This window comes from Mus caroli, unplaced genomic scaffold (genome assembly GCF_978045245.1).
Source record: "Mus caroli unplaced genomic scaffold, Mus_caroli_1 scaffold_8, whole genome shotgun sequence".
NCBI lineage: Eukaryota > Metazoa > Chordata > Mammalia > Rodentia > Muridae > Mus > Mus caroli.
In genome coordinates this window covers 133,581,799-133,600,922 of record NW_028227263.1, presented here as the reverse complement: position 1 = coordinate 133,600,922, position 19,124 = coordinate 133,581,799, and the positions used below count along the sequence as shown (strand labels likewise).

Here is a 19,124-nt window from a genome sequence, read left to right as displayed (position 1 = left end):
TTTACAAGATATATGTGGCTTCCTTTTCGCACTACAGTTTCAGACACTCATGCTAAAATGACTGTCTTATAATGATGTTTTTCTAACACAGGTTTCTTAAGCACCTAATAAAGGGTAAAGTATCTTTAATTGTTTGGACTCTTGTAACAAGAGTTTTCCTTTATTTTGTATTACTGGAGCTATAGTGTAGGTCCAGGCAATAATGATACCCAAAAGGTTGTGGGGAAATTTTAGTTGGCTATGCATGTGAAGCCAGTAGCAGCAGCATGAGCAACTGCTCACTCAGATAATGGAAACTATTGCTGTTTTTCTGTTTTGTATTAAAGAATAACATAAGCATTATCCAAATCTACTGACTTCTAGTTTCAATTGTTAATGCATATACAGCTGGGTGTGGTGTGTGTGTGTGTGTGTGTGTGTGTGTATACACATGTGTGAATGAGTACATGAGCATCGTTACCCGCCAAGGCCACAAATGGATCTCAGATCTCTTGGAGATGGAGTTTCAGACAGTTTTGTGCTTTCTGCCACACGTATTTGGAAGTGAACTTACATTCTGCAAGAGCAGTCGGTGAGTTTAACTGCTGGGTCATTTCTCTAATCTCTCATCCATCTTGGCTTAGAAAGATGATGGCCATACTGAGGTCCTGAAAAAGGCTATCTAACTTGATTCTTATTCCTACTAGCAATCTGATTTGGACATTTTCTCTTATGTTTCTGGATGTGAAGGCATTTAAAAAACACATTTTTATAATTTTATTATTTCTTTGAGAATTTCATAGCATGTATTCTGATCATATTCTCCCACCTTCCCTCTTAACTCTCCCCAGATCCATCCATCCATCCTCTTTCCACCCAACTTTGTGTCATACTTGCTCTTCCATCAATGCCAATATGTGTTATCCAAGCCTTCTTGGATATGTGATCTTTTACTGGAATGTGGCTTAATGAAAACTGACTTTCAGTAGCTAACAGCTACACCTTCTTAGATAGGGGTGGAGCCTTCATGCCCAACTCTATACTCTTCCTGCTGAAATTTTGACTTAATTTGGGCTTACACAGGTGTTGTACATGTGAAAAGCACATTAAAAAAAAAAAAAAACAGAAATCACTCATTTCTTCTACCAAACAATACAAATAAGAGCAAATGCTCTTTTAAATCATACCCTGTCTTATTTCTCTCTCTGTAAATTTCACAAGTAGCCTTGTTCTAAGACAAATGGATTTACAGCATAATCCATATATATTTAACCAAGTGTTTCAAGTATAAACAGTGACTTTTTTAGTTATGTAAAAATGCACCACATCTTTTGTTGTTCTGACCCTATAGCTACTTGTGCCTATCACCACAGATAGTGGGGGAAAATATACATGTTTAAATGCGTATATGTATATATGAATCTATCTATCTCTGAATTTCTAGAGTAAATCCCAAAGTAAATATGAACTATATATGCATGAATTAATTAATACCATTTTTAGTGATGTTTTAAAATGTTTAAATGGGATCAGTGAGATGGTTCAGTGGTTAAGTGTTCTTGCCACGAAGAAGGATTGCTTCAATTCCCTCTCTGGCATTCTCTTGGAAGGAGACAAATGCCTTCTAAAAGTAGGCCTCTGACCACATACAAATATGCACATAAAATAAATTCACAAAACACGTTCATGTGACCAGGTATGGTATCATACATCTGTAAACCCAGTACTCTGCAAAAAGAGGCATAGAGCTTGGAAATTTCAGTTTGACAACATAAGGAGTTTAAGGTTACTTTAGTCTACATGAGACTTTGTCTCAAGGAAAATCCCACCATAGGGGAGGGAGGCATGAACTCCCTCCTCTAGCTAAGTATCTATTGGCAGCTGATACTCCTAAAAGAGAATCCAATTTCTTTAAAGGTATGGCCACTGGTAATGTAATGTGACTGACCATAATCCAGTGGAAGTCCAAACATCCAAGAGTATAGGGGAACAGCAGAAGTTATATTTAAGGCTATTCAAAACCTGAATACAGTTTAGTGACAAAGTATTAGGTGACACCGTTCCTAGAGAGACATGAACTAGCTCTATTCACCCCAGATAGGGAACAAGGATAGAACAAAGAATGTATCACCTGAGTCCAACATGAGTGAGCCAGTGAGTTTTATTGGGGTTACTCAAAGGAGCAGAAATGACACAAAGTCTGCTACATCATTAAAGCCCACTCCAACATGGCTGAGATCTCACATCCAAAAAATAGGAACCTGGAGCACACTGTACAGCCTATAGGCAGCTCAGTAGGTTGGAGTGTACTGTCCAGCCAGCCAGCTGGCCTGTTTCATCTAGGCAGTCCTGCTGGTATCTATGTCCAAACTGCTGGCATGGTCTTTGAAGCTTGTGGAAGAGAGTCAGGGGCTGGACTCTGCATAGTCTTTACTATTAGTCTTCAGTGGAAGCAGGGGACACTAATGTATCTGGTCCATTTCTGGTCCTTTCTGGAGATATTTTGATTGAGTTACTTTATGTCTTAAGGAGCTGTGTCTGGGTGGAGTATTTCAGCTCCCCAACAGAACACTCTCTTATGTTACTTCCTTGTAAAAGTCTTGTCCTAAAAGAACCTCTTGTTTTCAGCTCACTTTCACATCCTGTGTTTTATGGAGTTTCTCTTCAAGGTGGCAGAATTTTAATCTTAGAGAAAACTGTTTTACAGCATTGTGGAAGGGAAGGCTGGATCTGGGCAGAGTTAGAGGTGAGGTGAATATGATTAAAACACATTATGCAAAATATTCAAAGAAGTAATAAATGAGAATGTTTCTATATGTGTTAACCTTTATTTTTTAACCTGGCATGTAAAATACAGGTACTAGATTTTCATATATCCCAGTATTTAGGGAATTTTTTTCTCTTATGTCTTGTATTGATGTTGTTATTGTTTTGGGTTTTTGTTTGTTTCTTCTCAAGACTGGCGTTACCTCTGTTACCAACTACTCTGGCTTTCCTAAAACTCACTTTGTAGACCAATCTGACCTCAACAGATCCCTTGTTGGATTTAAGTAGTGAAATGTGACAAAATTCACATCTGACTGGTCTCATGGGAGAGATTTATTAAAGTGAGGGGTACCAGGGCACAGAGGCTGCCACTGGAAGGGAAGAAAGAGATGAGGAGAAACATGGACTTTTATGCATGGCATATGCAGGAGAACATGCAACACAGTTGACAATCGTAATGTGCCACTTCTGGGCAGCTAGTGGTGACTTGTCCCATTGAGTCAGGTTACCTTGGGAAGATGATGGAGGAGTCTAATGGCCCTGCTGTCATTGTGTCCCTTTAGCTGGCCACGGAGGTACCTGATTGCCAATACCCTTGACTCTGCCTCATAAGTGCTGGATGTTGGGGAAAGTATCAGCTCAGGACTCCCAGTACCAAGTTCTTAGCACTAAGGAGCTTTACTTGGCCCAGAGGGACAGAGGGAATGGAAGAAGAGACAAATATATGAGATAAAGGCTGAGAGAGAAGCAAAAGAGAACAAGGGAGAGGGTTGAGGTATATTTGTCTTGGAAGGAGACAAAGAACTGCCTCTGGATAGAAGACAGAGTGGCTCATTAAGCAAAGAGAAGTTTATAAAGTAAAATGGATTAAAATCTGGTATTAGGGTAAAGTGATTAATTTTATTTAATCACATTAATAAGGTGAGCTATAGGGTTTTTTGATTGCTAGACATAAATACTTCAGTAATTGGATCTTGATAGTCAGGCTGAGCACGAGGAAGTAGCCAAATAAGGGACTAGATCTTGGTGCGTAGCTTTGAGAATTTAACCTAATGGTTTTAAACAGGGCAGAGGAAATAGGGGAGAAGGACAAGGCCTGTCAGAGCCATGCTAGTCATGCTTGGATGCTCCAGATGCCCAGACTCACTCTATTCCCACCTTTTTGTTCTATTACTGGACTTCTGAGTCTCTGAGAAGTATCTTTTATTCTATCTGGTGGCTTCCTGGTGACAATGGAACATTGTTGTTAGGGGACCTAAGGAATCTGGCTTAATCATTAAAGCCAGGAAAAGCAAACTGTGTCAGTTGATGTTCAGGTTCTGTGAGACAACCTGATAATATGGAAGTGTAGTCTGTGAAGCATATGAATTCTGAAGACACTGGAAATCATTTCTGATGAAATAGATAGGGCTGGCTCTATTGTTTCCAATCCAGCCAGTACTTGATTTGAAATCTGTTGGCACAGATTTCCTAAGGCAGAGGTGAAGTTAAGGAGTTAAGAGCAAAATGGTATTGGATGTACATTTGAAACTATAAGGTTAATGGTTCTTATAGCTGGGAAAAAGAGTCCAGGGAAAGAATGGGAAGGACCAGGAAATGGTGGAGAGATTCCGCCCTTCAGTCTAGGCAATAGATAGGAAAATTTAGGCTGTTGATTGTTAGAAGTACCTGTCTGGCATCTGAGAGTTCTTGAGAAGAGGCACTAAAGTTTAGTTGTTCAGGTTAATTGGTGAACTGCTGTTATCTTAAAGCAGTGTCTGGTGGTGTTGTGGAGAATAGAGTTTGAGAAGCTTTGTTACCTCAGGACAGTCTTTCTTAGGGTGTTCAGGTGATTTCCGAAACTGAAATATTTTAAGAACATGGATGATGGGGGAGGCTCTTGTCACACAGTGACAAGAGGAACAACCTGTAACCTAATTCTGGACTTGCGGTGAGAGTGTTGAGAGTACTTGGCTTTGGTTCCCTCTTAGTATTCTGGCTTACTCGGGATGATAAGAATGATACAAGAAAAGATGGCTGCTGCATGATGAATTTAGCCTTCTCAGCAGCAGGGGGGTAGCTTCTTAAGGACTAAACTAAGAGCCTCCTAGAAACTCTTTCTGTTGTTACATAACAAGGCATCTTTAGCAATTCAGGTTCTGCACCAAAAACTTGTTATGTGGCCTAGGAGTTGTCTTCAAAGGTCTGTCACCTAAGCAGTTCTCAGCCACAGGAGACTTCCGGTTTTGCCAGGCATGTTTCCAGACTAGCATATGCAAAATCTCTGAGAATCCTTCAAAAGAATAATCCCATAAAATCTCAAATAACAATCACTGATTAAAGGCTACTTCAAAGCTTATGTGCCACCATTCCATATTTAGGATCAGGTACATGAGTTCTTCTAAAATTCTGCTGTCATCAAAAAAGATAAAGAAACATTGACTTTCATTGCTATTCATTTCACAATAGCCATGAAGTGGAAAGGTGCTAACTGTCTATCGGCTGATGAACTGGTAAGGAAAATGTGGTATATTTACATGATGGGATATTTTTAGCCATTAAAAAATTAGAAAATTCATAGTTTAACTAATGGAGTTGGAAACACTCTGAGTCTGGTAATGCAGATGCAGTAAAACAATTTTTGCCAGTTTCCTCCCATTTGTGGATGTTAGCTTTGATTCCTCAGATGGGTGCTTTGTATGGAATATTCTTAACAGTAATTAAATGTGTATAGGGCATTTATGGGGGTAGATTTTCAAGGAAGCAGAGAAAAATACTGTGGTAAAAATTTTAAAGGGAATAAGGAAAAATAGTTAAATTGGGTGCAGTGGGAGATTAGGGCAAAAGAGGGACTACATAGAGGGATAAAAACACTGGTGGTCTTTTGAAAACACTATATGGTTACTTCTGTGGAAACCTTCAGCATATATATGTTCATTGACCAGCAAATTAAAAAGGTTTTAATGGAGTTGGTTATGATACCTTATCAGATGATATTCCAACTAGAAACCTCATGCTTACAAACAACAATCTCAATTGCAGGAATGGTTACTTAATTTTCAGCTGTTTTCCAATAGACTCATAGATTACCAATAATTAAAGACCATTGCTTTTACAATTGTTACAATTGTTAGGTCCTACTCAGAGAACGTATATGCAAGCTTAATGATGCTAGGGTAGCTATTCTTGCTTTTGATATGGGATTCATGGAAAAGGTTAAGAACAGCATAAAAAGGATAGTGTCTTATGATATAGTTGGAGGCCAACTATACCATTCACAACTGTACCATTCACAGTTCCCCGTTCCTCAATTTTTCTCCCAAGTTCCACCCTCACAAATACCTCCCTGCATTACCAAGCTCTTCCTCCCAAGAGAAAGGGAAGCTCCCCCTTTGGGTACCACTCTGACCTGAGACATCAAGTCACAACAGGACTAAATCTATTCTTTCCCACTGAGGCCTTCCCAGACAGTGCAGCCAGGGGACGGGGATCCAGTGGCCAGTTCATAGTCAGAGACAGTCCCCATTCCAGTTATTGAGAGACCCACACAGAGATCAAGCTACATATCTACTACAAATGTGGCGTGGGTGGAAGCTAGGTCCAGTCCATAGATGTTCTTTGGCTGGTGGTATAGTCTCTGTGAGTCACCATGGACCCAGGTCACTTGAATCTATAGGTCTTTTTCATTGCCCTTGAACACCCCAGCTCATTCAATCCTACCTTTCACTCTTCCACAAGATAATCCACACTCTGCCTGAAATTTGGCTATGGATCTCTAGATCTGTTTTCAATAGCCGCTGGATAAAGCATAAATAAAGTAATTGTCAGGAGACAATTACTCTAAGCTTCTGTCTGCAAACATAGAAGTATCATTAATAATGTCAGGGGTTGCTTCTCTCTCACTGGTTGTATCTCAAGTTGGGCCAGTCATTGATTGGCCATCTTCTCAATCTCTGCTACATCATTATTCTTGCACATTTGTAGGGAGGACAGATTTTAGATCAAAGACTAGAGAGATATCTGAGCCATTAAAGGCAAGGCGCAAATCAAAGATAGTGTGTGCCTATGTGTGTGTATTGCTGTATTAGTTACTTGTAAATACTTTTTTAAAAAATCTGAGAGAGATGGCTCAGTAATTAAGTGCACTCGTTGTATTTCCAGACAACCAGGTGTTGATTTCCGAAATTCAAATGGCAGCTCACAACCATATGTATAACCAATCCCAGTCACCCTTTCAAGTCTCTGCAGACACTGCACGTGTGTAGTGCACAGCCATACAGGCAGGGAAAACACCAATGCACATAAATTATAAAAAGTCAATTTTTAAGACACTTAAAAGGGAAATGCAAATCAAAACAACCCTGAGATTCCACTTCACTCCAGTCAGAATGGCTAAGATCAAAAATTCAGGTGACAGCAGATGCTGGCTAAGATGTGGAGAAAGAGGAACACTCCTCCATTGTTGGTGGAATTGCAAGCTTGTACAACCACTCTGGAAATCAGTCTGGTGGCTCCTCAGAAAATTGGGCATAGTACTACCGGAGGATCCATCAATACCTCTCCTGGACATATATCCAGAAGATGTCCCAACTGGTAGGAAGGACACATGTGGGTTCCGGGACTCCGTGGAACTTAGGAACTTAGTCTGCACAGGTGAGAGTGTGCACCACAGAGGCAGACAGCTTCTGGTCAGGCGGGAGCCACAGAGCCACTGAGGCAGCACACTTTTGGGGCCGCAGACATCCAGCACCCTCCCAGCCGCAGGACAGTGGTCCCGCCCTGCACGGGAGCCCTCTGCCTCAGGAGCAGGGAGCGCCATCTTGGATCCGGGACTCCACTGAACTTAGGAACTTAGTCTGCACAGGTGAGAGTGTGCACCACATAAGCTGACAGCTTCTGTGACCTGCCAAATCAACACAGCATCGGGGAAAGGTCCTGTTTTGGGCCTTCTTCTTTGGCCAGGAGGAGGTCCAAACACCAGATATCTACGCACCTTCCCTGTAAGAGGAGAACTTGTCAGCAGAGAGTGCTTTAACCACTGAAACTCAGAGGAGAGAGCCTGTCTCCCAGGTCTGCTGTTGACTGTAATCAGAATAACAAGAAGAACAATCTCTAAACAGAGACAACTATAACAACTCCAGAGATTACCAGAGGGCGAAAGGTAAACATAAGAATCTTACTAACAGAAACCAAGACCACTCACCATCATCAGAACCCAGCACTCCAACTTCGCCCAGTCCAGGGCACCCCAACACACCTGAAAAGCTAGACCTGGATTTAAAAGCATATTTCATGATGATGGTAGAGGACATCAAGAAGGACTTTAATAACTCACTTAAAGAATTACAGGAGAACATTGCTAAAGAGTTACAAGTCCTTAAAGAAAAACAGGATAACACAATCAAACAGGTAGAAGTCCTTAAAGAAAAACAGGAAAACACATCCAAACAGATGATGGAAATGAACAAAACCATACTAGACCTAAAAAGGGAAGTAGACACAATAAAGAAAACCCAAAATGAGGCAAAACTGGAGATAGAAACCCTAGGAAAGAAATCTGGAACCATAGATGCGAGCATCAGCAACAGAATACAAGAGATGGAAGAGAGAATCTCAGGTGCAGAAGATTCCATAGAGAACATCGGCACAACAATCAGAGAAAATGCAAAATGCAAAAAGATCCTAACTCAAAACATCCAGGAAATCCAGGACACAATGAGAAGACCAAACCTACAGATAATAGGAGTGGATGAGAATGAAGATTTTCAACTCAAAGGACCAGCAAACATCTTCAACAAAATTATAAAAGAAAACTTCCCAAACTAAAGAAAGAGATGCCCATGAACGTACAAGAAGCCTACAGAACTCCAAATAGACTGGACCAGAAAAGAAATACCTCCCGACACATAATAATCAGAACAACAAATGCACTAAATAAAGATAGAATACTAAAAGCAGTAAGAGAAAAAGGCCAAGTAACATATAAAGGCAAGCTTATCAGAATTACACCAGATTTTTCACCAGAGACTATAAAAGCCAAAAGATCCTGGACAGATGTTATACAGACACTAAAAGAACACAAATTCCAGCCCAGGCTACTATACCCAGCCAAACTCTCAATTAACATAGATGGAGAAACCAAAGTATTCCACGACAAAACCAAATTCACACATTATCTTTCCACGAATCCAGCCCTTCAAAGGATAATAACAGAAAAAAAAAACAATACAAAGACGGGAACCAAGCCCTAGAAAAAACAAGAAGGTAATCCCTCAACAAACCTAAAAGAAGACAGACACAAGAACAGAATGCCAATTAAACAACAAAAATAACAGGAAGCAACAATTACTTTTCCTTAATATCTCTTAATATCAATGGACTCAACTCCCCAATAAAAAGACATAGACTAACAAACAGGCTACACAAACAAGACCCAACATTTTGCTGCTTACAGGAAACTCATCTCAGAGAAAAAGATAGACACTACCTCAGAATGAAAGGCTGGAAAACAATTTTCCAAGCAAATGGTATGAAGAAACAAGCTGGAGTAGCCATTCTAATATCTGATAAGATTGACTTCCAACCCAAAGTCATCAAAAAAACAGGGAGGGGCACTTCATACTCATCAAAGGTAAAATCCTCCAAGAGGAGCTCTCAATTCTGAATATCTATGCTCCAAATACAAAGGCAGCCACATTCATTAAAAAAACTTTAGTAAATCTCAAAGCACACATTGCACCTCATACAATAAAGTGGGAGACTTCAACACACCACTTTCACCAATGGACAGATCATGGAAACAGAAACTAAACAGGGACACAGTGAAACTAACAGAAATTATGAATCAAATAGATCTGGCAGATATCTACAGAACATTTTATCCTAAAACAAAAGGATATACCTTCTTCTCAGCACCTCATGGTACCTTCTCCAAAACTGACCACATAATTGGTCACAAAACAGGCCTCAACAGATACAAAAACATTGAAATTGTCCCATGCATTCTATCAGATCACCATGGACTAAGGCTGATCTTCAATAACAAAATAAATAATAGAAAGCCAACATTCACTTGGAAACTGAACAACACTCTTCTCAATGATACCTTGGTCAAGGAAGGAAAAAAGAAAGAAATTAAGGACTTTTTAGAGTTCAATGAAAATGAAGCCACAACATACCCAAACTTATGGGACACAATGAAAGCATTTCTAAGAGGAAAACTCATAGCTCTGAGTGCCTCCAAAAAGAAATTAGAGAGAGCACACATTAGCAGCTTGACAACACACCTAAAAGCACTAGAACAAAAGGAAGCAAATTCACCCGAGAGGAGTAGAAGGCAGGAAATAATCAAACTCAGGGGTGAAATCAACCAAGAGGAAACAAGAAGAACTATTCAAAGCATCAACCAATCAAGGAGCTGGTTCTTTGAGAAAATCAACAAGATAGAAAAACCCTTAGCCAGACTCACTAGAGGGCACAGGGAAAGCATTCTAATTAACAAAATCAGAAATGAAAAAGGAGACATAACAACAGATCCTGAAGACATCGAAAACACCATCAGATCCTTCTACAAAAGGCTATGCTCAACAAAACTGGAGAACCTGGATGAAATGGAGAAGTTCCTAGACAGATACCAGGTACCAAAGTTGAATCAAGATCAGGTTAATGATCTAAACAGCCCTATATCCCCCAAAGAAATAGAAGCAATCATTAATAGTCTCCCAACTAAAAAAAGCCCAGGACCAGATGGGTTTAGTGCAGAGTTCTATCAGACCTTCAAAGAAGATCTAATCCCAGTTCTTCACAAACTATTCCACAAAATAGAAACAGAAGGTACTCTACCCAACTCATTCTATGAAGCCACAATTACTCTGATACCTAAACCACAAAAAGACCCAACAAAGATAGAAAACTTCAGACCAATATCCCTTATGAATATTGATGCAAAAATCCTCAATAAAGTTCTTGCTAACCGAATCCAAGAACACATCAAAACAATCATCCATCCTGACCAAGTAAGTTTCATCCCAGAGATGCAGGGATAGTTCAATGTACGGAAATCCATCAACGTAATCCAGTATATAAACAAACTCAAAGACAAAAACCACATGATCATCTCTTTAGATGCAGCAAAAGCATTTGACAAGATCCAACACCCATTCATGATAAAAGTCTTGGAAAGATCAGGAATTCAAGGCCCATACCTAAACATGATAAAAAACTATCTACAGCAAACCAGTAGCCAACATCAAAGTAAATAGTGAGAAGCTTGATGCAATCCCTCTAAAATCAGGGACTAGACAAGGCTGTCCACTTTCTCCATACCTATTCAACACTGTACTTGAAGCCCTAGCAAGAGCAATTCGACAACAAAAGGAGATCAAAGGGATACAAATTGGAAAAGATTAAGTCAAAATATCACTTTTTGCAGATGATATGATAGTATATATAAGTGAGCCTAAAAATTCCACCAGAGGACTCCTAAACCTGATAAACAGCTTTGGTGAAGTAGCTGGATATAAAATTAACTCAAACAAATCAATGGCCTTTCTCTACACAAAGAATAAACAGGCTGAGAAAGAAATTAGTGAAACAACACCCTTCTCAATAGTCACAAATAATATAAAATATCTTGGTGTGACTCTAACTAAGGAAGTGAAAGATCTGTATAATAAAAACTTCAAGTCTCTGAAGAAAGAAATTATAGAAGATCTCAGAAGATGGAAAGATCCCCCATGCTCATGGATTGGCAGGATCAACATTGTAAAAATGGCTATCTTGCCAAAAGCAATCTACAGATTCAATGCAATCCCCATCAAAATTCCAACTCAATTCTTCAACGAATTAGAAAGTATAATCTGCAAATTCATCTGGAATAACAAAAAACCTAGGATAGCAAAAACTCTTCTCAAGGATAAAAGAACCTCTGGTGGAATCACCATGCCGGACCTAAAGCTTTACTACAGAGCAATTGTGATAAAAACTGCGTGGTACTGGTATAGTACCAGACAAGTAGACCAATGGAATAGAATTGAAGACCCAGAAATGAACCCACATACCTACGGTCACTTGATCTTCGACAAGGGAGCTAAAACCATCCAGTGGAAGAAAGACAGCATTTTCAACAAATGGTGCTGGCACAACTGGTTGTTAACATGTAGAAGAATGTGAATCGATCCATTCCTATCTCCTTATACTAAGGTCAAGTCTAAGTGGATCAAGGAACTTCACATAAAACCAGAGACACTGAAACTTATAGAGGAGAAAGTGGGAAAAGCCTAGAAGACATGGGCACAGGGGAAAAATTCTTGAATAGAACAGCAATGGCTTGTGCTGTAAGATCAAGAATTGACAAGTGGGACCTCATGAAACTGCAAAGCTTCTGCAAGGCAAAAGAAACCATCAATAAGACAAAAAGGCCACCAACAGATTGGGAAAGGATCTTTACCTATCCTAAATCAGATAAGGGACTAATATCCAATATATATAAAGAACTCAAGAAGGTGGACTCCAGAAAATCAAATAACCCCATGAAAAAATGGGGCTCAGAACTGAACAAAGAATTCTCACCTGAGGAATACCGAATGGCAGAGAAGCACCTGAAAAAATGTTCAACATCCTTAATCATCAGGGAAATGCAAATCAAAACAACCCTGAGATTCCACCTCACACCAGTCAGAATGTCTAAGATCAAAAATTCAGGTGACAGCAGATGCTGGTGAGGATGTGGAGAAAGAGGAACACTCCTCCATTGTTGGTGGGATTGCAAGCTTGTACAACCACTCTGGAAATCAGTCTGGCGGTTCCTCAGATAATTGGACATAGTACTACCGGAGGATCCAGCAATACCTCTCCTGGGCATATATCCAGAAGATGTCCCAACCGGTAAGAAGGACACATGCTCCACTATGTTCATAGCAGCCTTATTTATAATAGCCAGAAGCTGGAAAGAACCCAGATTCCCCTCAACAGAGGAATGGATACAGAAATTATGGTACATTTACACAATGGAGTACTACTCAGCTATTAAAAAGAATGAATTTATGAAATTCCTAGCCAAATGGAATGACCTGGAGGGCATCATGTTGAGTGAGGTAACACAATCACAAAGGAACTCACACAATATGTATTCACTGATAAGTGGATATTAGCCCAAAACTTAGGATACCCAAGATATAAGATACAATTTGCTAAACGCATGAAACTCAAGAAGAATGAAGACCAAAGTGTGGACACTATGCCCTTTCTTAGAATTGGGAACAAAACACCCATGGAAGGAGTTACGGAGACAAAGTTTGGAGCTGTGATGAAAGGATGGACCATCTAGAGACTGCCATATCCAGGGATCCATCCCATAAACAGCTTCCAAACGCTGACACCATTGCATACACTAGCAAGATTTTGCTGAAAGGACCCAAATATAGCTGTCTCTTGTGAGACTATGCCGGGGCCTAGCAAACACAGGAGTGGATGCTCACAGTCAGCTATTGGATGTATCACAGGGCTCCCAATGGAGAAGCTAGAGAAAGTACCCAAGGAGCTAAAGGTATCTGCAATCCTATAGTTGTAACAACATGATGAACTAACCAGTACCCCGGAGCTCTTGTCTCTTGCTGCATATGTATCAAAAGATGGCCTAGTCGGCCATCACTGGAAAGAGAGGCCCATTGGACTTGCAAACTTTATATGCCCCAATATAGGGGAATGCCAGGGCCAAAAGAATGGGAATGGGTGGGTAGGGAAGTGGGGGGGGTATGGGGGACTTTTGGGATACCATTGGAAATGTAATAGAGGAAAATATGTAATAAAAATATTAAAAATTTTTAAAAAAGAGAAGGACACATGCTCCACTATGTTCATAGCAGCCTTATTTATAATAGCCAGAAGCTGGAAAGAACCCAGATGCCCCTCAACAGAGGAATGGATACAGAAAATGTGGTACATTTACACAATGGACTACTACTCAGCTATTAAAAAGAATGAATTTATGAAATTCCTAGGCAAATGGATGAACCTGGAGGGCATCATCCTGAGTGAGGTAACCCAATAACAAAGGAACACACACAATATGTACTCACTGATAAGTGGATATTAGCCCAGAAACTTAGGATACCCAAGATATAAGATACAATTTGCTAAATGCATGAAACTCAAGAAGAATGAAGACCAAAGTGTGGACACTTTGCCCCTTCTTAGAAATGGGAACAAAACACCCATGGAAGGAGTTACAAAGCCAAAATTTGTAGCTGTGATGAAAGGATGGACCATCTAGTGATTCCCTATCCAGGGATCCATCCCATAATCAGCTTCCAAACGCTGACACCATTGCATACACTAGCAAGATTTTGCTGAAAGGACCCAGATATAGCTGTCTCTTGTGAGACTATCCCGGGGCCTAGCAAACACAGAAGTGGATACTCACAGTCAACTATTAGATGGTTCACACGGCACTCAATGGAGGAGCTAGAGAAAGTACCCAAGGAGCTAAAGGGAACTGCAACCCTATAGGTGGAACAACAATATGAACTAACCAGTACCCCGGAGCTCTTGTCTCTAGCTACATATGTATCAAAAGCTGGCCTAGTCGGCCATCACTGCAAAGAGAGGCCCATTGGACTGCAAACTTTATATGCCCCAGTACAGGGGAACACAAGGCCAAAGAGGGTGAGTGGGTGGATAGGGGAGTGGGGGGTGGGTATGGGGGACTTTTGGGATAGTATTGGAAATGTAAATGCAGAAAATACCTAATTAAAAAAAATTAGTGAAGAGGCAATAAAGGAGAGTTTATGTCACAATGGAAGAGAATATGCACTACATGCTTACATGCAAATGTCCCTTAGTAACAGCCATGTACAATGTTTGTACACAATGAAAATATCAAGGAATATAAATGAGTAAGTAATCAAATGTAAAGAAAGGAATTTTAGTAATAAGTAAAATAAAAAGTGAGGAATTTGGATCCATCAGTAGAGTGTTTGCCCAGTATGCATGAGAGGTCCTCAGTTCAAAACCAAAGGGTTGCATAATCCAGGGTGGTGGTATACATCACCTGCAATCCCAGGGTTGGTAGTGTGTACCTATAATCTCAGCCCTTAATGAAAGGAAGGGAATCAGGTGTTCAAAGTCATCTTCAGCTTTGCAGAGAGCTCAAGACAAACCTTAGCCACATGAGAAACTTTCTTTAAACAAAATTTAAGAAAGTAATACAGAAAACGAACAACATAAACTCAAAATATTTTAAAAGATCAATGTTATAAATCTAGCTAAACTGAAATGAAAGGAAAATATGGAAATGGATGGTAAAAAGTAAAGAAATGAAGATAGAGATTATGTGGATTCTGGGGCATCAGCAAGGGAGAATGGCTAGAAATTGTATATACATCAAAGAATCAGGGGTCTAGAGAGATGGGACAGTAGTTAAGAGCACTGGCTACTCTTGAAATTCCTTACACAGAGCAGCTCACAACTGGCTGCAACTCTATTTCTGGGTGACCCAATGCTTTCACACAGACATACATGTAAGCACAACACCAATGCACATAAAACAAATACAAATGAATCATTTTTAAAATGTAAGATTAGAAAGTTAAAGGATAGAGTTAAATTTCTATTGAAGACACAGTGTCACACCTCTAAAGCCATGCTTGATCCCTTTGGACAGTGTCATTTGTGGATTTCAAATTTTTACTTTCAATTTTTTACTCACTAAAACTAAGGGGAAATATGAAAAAAATATTGCAATACTCAAAGTCAATATCATCCATTTTAAGAATTCTGATCTTGGGGACTGAGACTGGTTGTGGGGGAGGGAAAAGCTGCAAAAGGGGATTATTCAAAGTACCGAAAACCTCCTCCCGGGATCGAGCGCAGTGGCACCCCCAGGCCAGGGGCACCTCTGGTGGGGCAGAAGGTGATTGAATTTGGCGTATGAAGATCATCATCTAGGTTTTGTTTAAAAGGCCCCGGATATTTCAAGTGGCCATTTTGGAATTACAGTTTTGTTTTTGTTTTGGGCAATTTTGCTCCAGTAGTTAATTAAAATTGACAAGAATCATCTCTGAAGTGAATTGATAGTAGTGAACAAATTCAACGAGCTACTAAAAGATCCAGCCATTTCTTCAGTATTTTGGTTCAAACGGATTATATAAGTGGTTAAAGCATTTCATCTGGTGTTATTTTTGTCTCTTTCCCCTCTCCTGTTGGTGTTCTTCAGCCAAAACTGTAAGATATGTTTGATTTGTGTACCAAGTAGTTTCAGCAGTTTCAAATTACTGTTTAAATATTGCTGAAGTTTTGTGGCAGTTCTTTTTACCTTTATTAAAAGTTTTAGTAATTTTTGACTTCAGCTTTTTTCATATTACAATGGGACAGCTTTTCTAAATGAAGACATTGAAAGAATACAGCGTTTTTTTCTTTTTATCTTTTATTTACTTGGGAATGTAAGATGTCCATTTTCACACCAGCATGGTAGTATTGAGATAGCTGTCTGTCTGTCTATATACGCTGATGTTTAGAAGTAATCTTCAGATGTGAAAGTTTTCTTTTTGTTTCTGCTTTTTGGCACATACATTGGATATTTCTTCTGGAGTGGATAAGTACAACAGTGACAAGTACATGGAATACTAAAGAAGACCTTGCTCTTAAATACAAGGAACCTGGCTAATTCTGGATCTAGCCATATGAAAACTTCAAAATAAATATGGGTAGCTGACTTCAAGTAACTCTATGTCAAATAGTCATAGGTTAAGTATCTTCAAAGAACTTGGATATTTCAGAGGATACAAAATAAAAAAACAAACTGGAAAACATAAAGCTTATAGAGAAGAAATCAACACCTTCTTGTGCAGTCCTTTTGGAATTTTCATCATTGAATTTTGAGAAGCACTCTGAAAATTTTTCATGGACAGAAAATCGTTATGATGTGAGTCGTCGACGACACAATTCTTCAGATGGCTTTGATTCTGGTATTGGACGCCCTAATGGAGGTAATTTTGGGAGGAAAGAGAAAAATGGATGGCGTACGCATGGCAGAAATGGTACAGAAAACATAAATCATCGTGGGGGATACCATGGTGGAAATTCCCGTTCTCGTAGCAGTATTTTCCATTCTGGAAAAAGCCAAGGACTACATGAAAACAACATCCCTGACAATGAAACTGGGAGGAAAGAAGACAAAAGAGAACGCAGACAGTTTGAGGCTGAGGATTTTCCATCTTTAAATCCTGAATATGAGAGAGAACCAAATCAGAATAAATCTTTAGCTGCGGGTGTTTGGGGCCTCTACACGCCCAGACACACACATACCCAACCAAAAAAATCTCCCAAGCTCCTCTCTTAGACTATCCCCCGAATCCTAAATCTAGAACTCCAAGAATGCTGGTCATTAAGAAAGGTAATACAAAAGACTTACAGCTATCTGGATTCCCCGTAGCAGGAAACCTCCAGTCACAGCCAGTTAAGAATGGAACTGGTCCGAGTGTTTATAAAGGCTTAGTCCCCAAACCTGCTGTTCCACCTACAAAACCTACACAATGGAAAAGCCAAACTAAAGAGAACAAAGTCGGGACTTCTTTTTCTCATGAATCTACATATGGCATTGGCAACTTTAATGCTTTTAAGTCAGCGGCCAAGAGTATTAGTCCATCAACAAACTCAGTGAAAGAGTGTAATCGTTCGAATTCTTCTTCGCCTGTTGACAAACTTAATCAGCAGCCTCGTTTAACTAAACTGACACGAATGTGCAGTGATAAAAAGAGTGAATTTTTGAAAGCATTGAAAAGGGACAGAGTAGAGGAGGAACATGAAGATGAAAGTCATGCTGGCTCAGAGAAGGATGACGACTCATTTAATTTGCATAACAGCAATACTACTCACCAAGAAAGAGACATAAACAGAAACTTTGATGAAAATGAAATTCCACAGGAGAACGGCAATGCCTCGGTGATGTCTCAGCAGATCATTCGTTCTTCCACTTTTCCACAAACCGATGTTCTTTCCAGTTCACTAGAGGCAGAACACAGATTATTAAAAGAAATGGGCTGGCAGGAAGACAGTGAAAATGATGAAACATGTGCTCCCTTAACTGAGGATGAAATGAGAGAATTCCAAGTTATTAGTGAACAGTTACAGAAGAATGGTCTGAGAAAAAATGGTATTTTGAAAAATGGCCTGATCTGTGACTTCAAGTTTGGACCCTGGAAAAACAGCACTTTCAAACCCACAATTGAGAATGATGACACAGAGACAAGTAGCAGTGACACCTCGGATGATGACGATGTGTGAAGGAGAGCCTCACAGCTTTAGAAATTTTAGTTTGATACATCTCTCATGCAGTTTGGGGTGAATTGTAAAAATGAAGAACTATAATTTATGTAGTGAACCTACCCCATTAGAAGATGATTTTTTGGGGGACTTCAATATGAAGAAAACCAAGAATGTTGTGTTGGGCTGTGTTGAACATTATTTCTTTGTAAATGAATGTTGTAGAAATGAGGACTTTGGTTGATCCAACATTGACTTTCTTCATCACTGCAGCATTTCTCTTGACTAGCAATGTGACAATGTAACAAATGAGATTTTCTCATTTAATAATAAAAAATTGTGTGATGTTTAAAAAAAAAAAAGAATTCTGATCTTTTGTATCTTTTGATGTCATGCCATTTTACTAAATGACTTTCAAGATTTTCCCCTTTCCTTTTGTACTCTATTGGCCCATATATGAAGGTGTTATTTTCATTTTTTTCCTACTCAGGGTTTCCAGTTTGTAAATCCTTTGGATGAAATTTTCATAATATCAGAAAGTTTTCAGAATGTATTTCTTTAATTAGTTAAATTCCTCTGAATTCCTTTATAAAGTATTAAATGTGTGTGTGTGTGTGTGTGTGTGTGAGTGTGCCTGCATGCTTCGGTGTATGTATGTATTTGTGTGGGTATGAGGTGTTTTAAGTGCACAATTTTATAATGGATCACATTCACAGCTATTCCTAGATGCAAGTGATCTTCAGAACACAGGCTGGACACACCTCTAAGGTCACAGTAAACCTTCACAGAGAACATAATAAAAATGAACACTGTCATACCTTTCTGAACAAGACAGAGCACTGCAGAAATCTTGCTCATTGCAGGTTTTCATAGCATTTCCTGATTGAAAAATGGTCTGCACCAGTTGATAGTATCAGACCTCCTGGGGCATCAGGCAAGAAACTCAAAGCAACAGATCTGGAGGGCACAGAAGACAAGGAACTTCTCCACATACAATCTCAATTTCATATATCTAAAGATGCTAAAAACTATTTTGGGGAATAAGCGATGTCATCACATACCAAGGTTCCATGTAAATCTGAGAGATGTCACAAATGCTCGTAGAGGGGCCAGGAGGATGGCATTAAGAATGTTAAGAA

At 39.5% G+C, this 19,124-nt stretch overlaps 1 pseudogene; it reads left to right on the top strand.

Moving 5' to 3' along the window:
• Positions 1–16,916: 16,916 nt before the first annotated feature.
• LOC147003603 (vasculin pseudogene) lies at positions 16,917–18,277 on the top strand (annotated as a pseudogene).
• Positions 18,278–19,124: the final 847 nt, after the last annotated feature.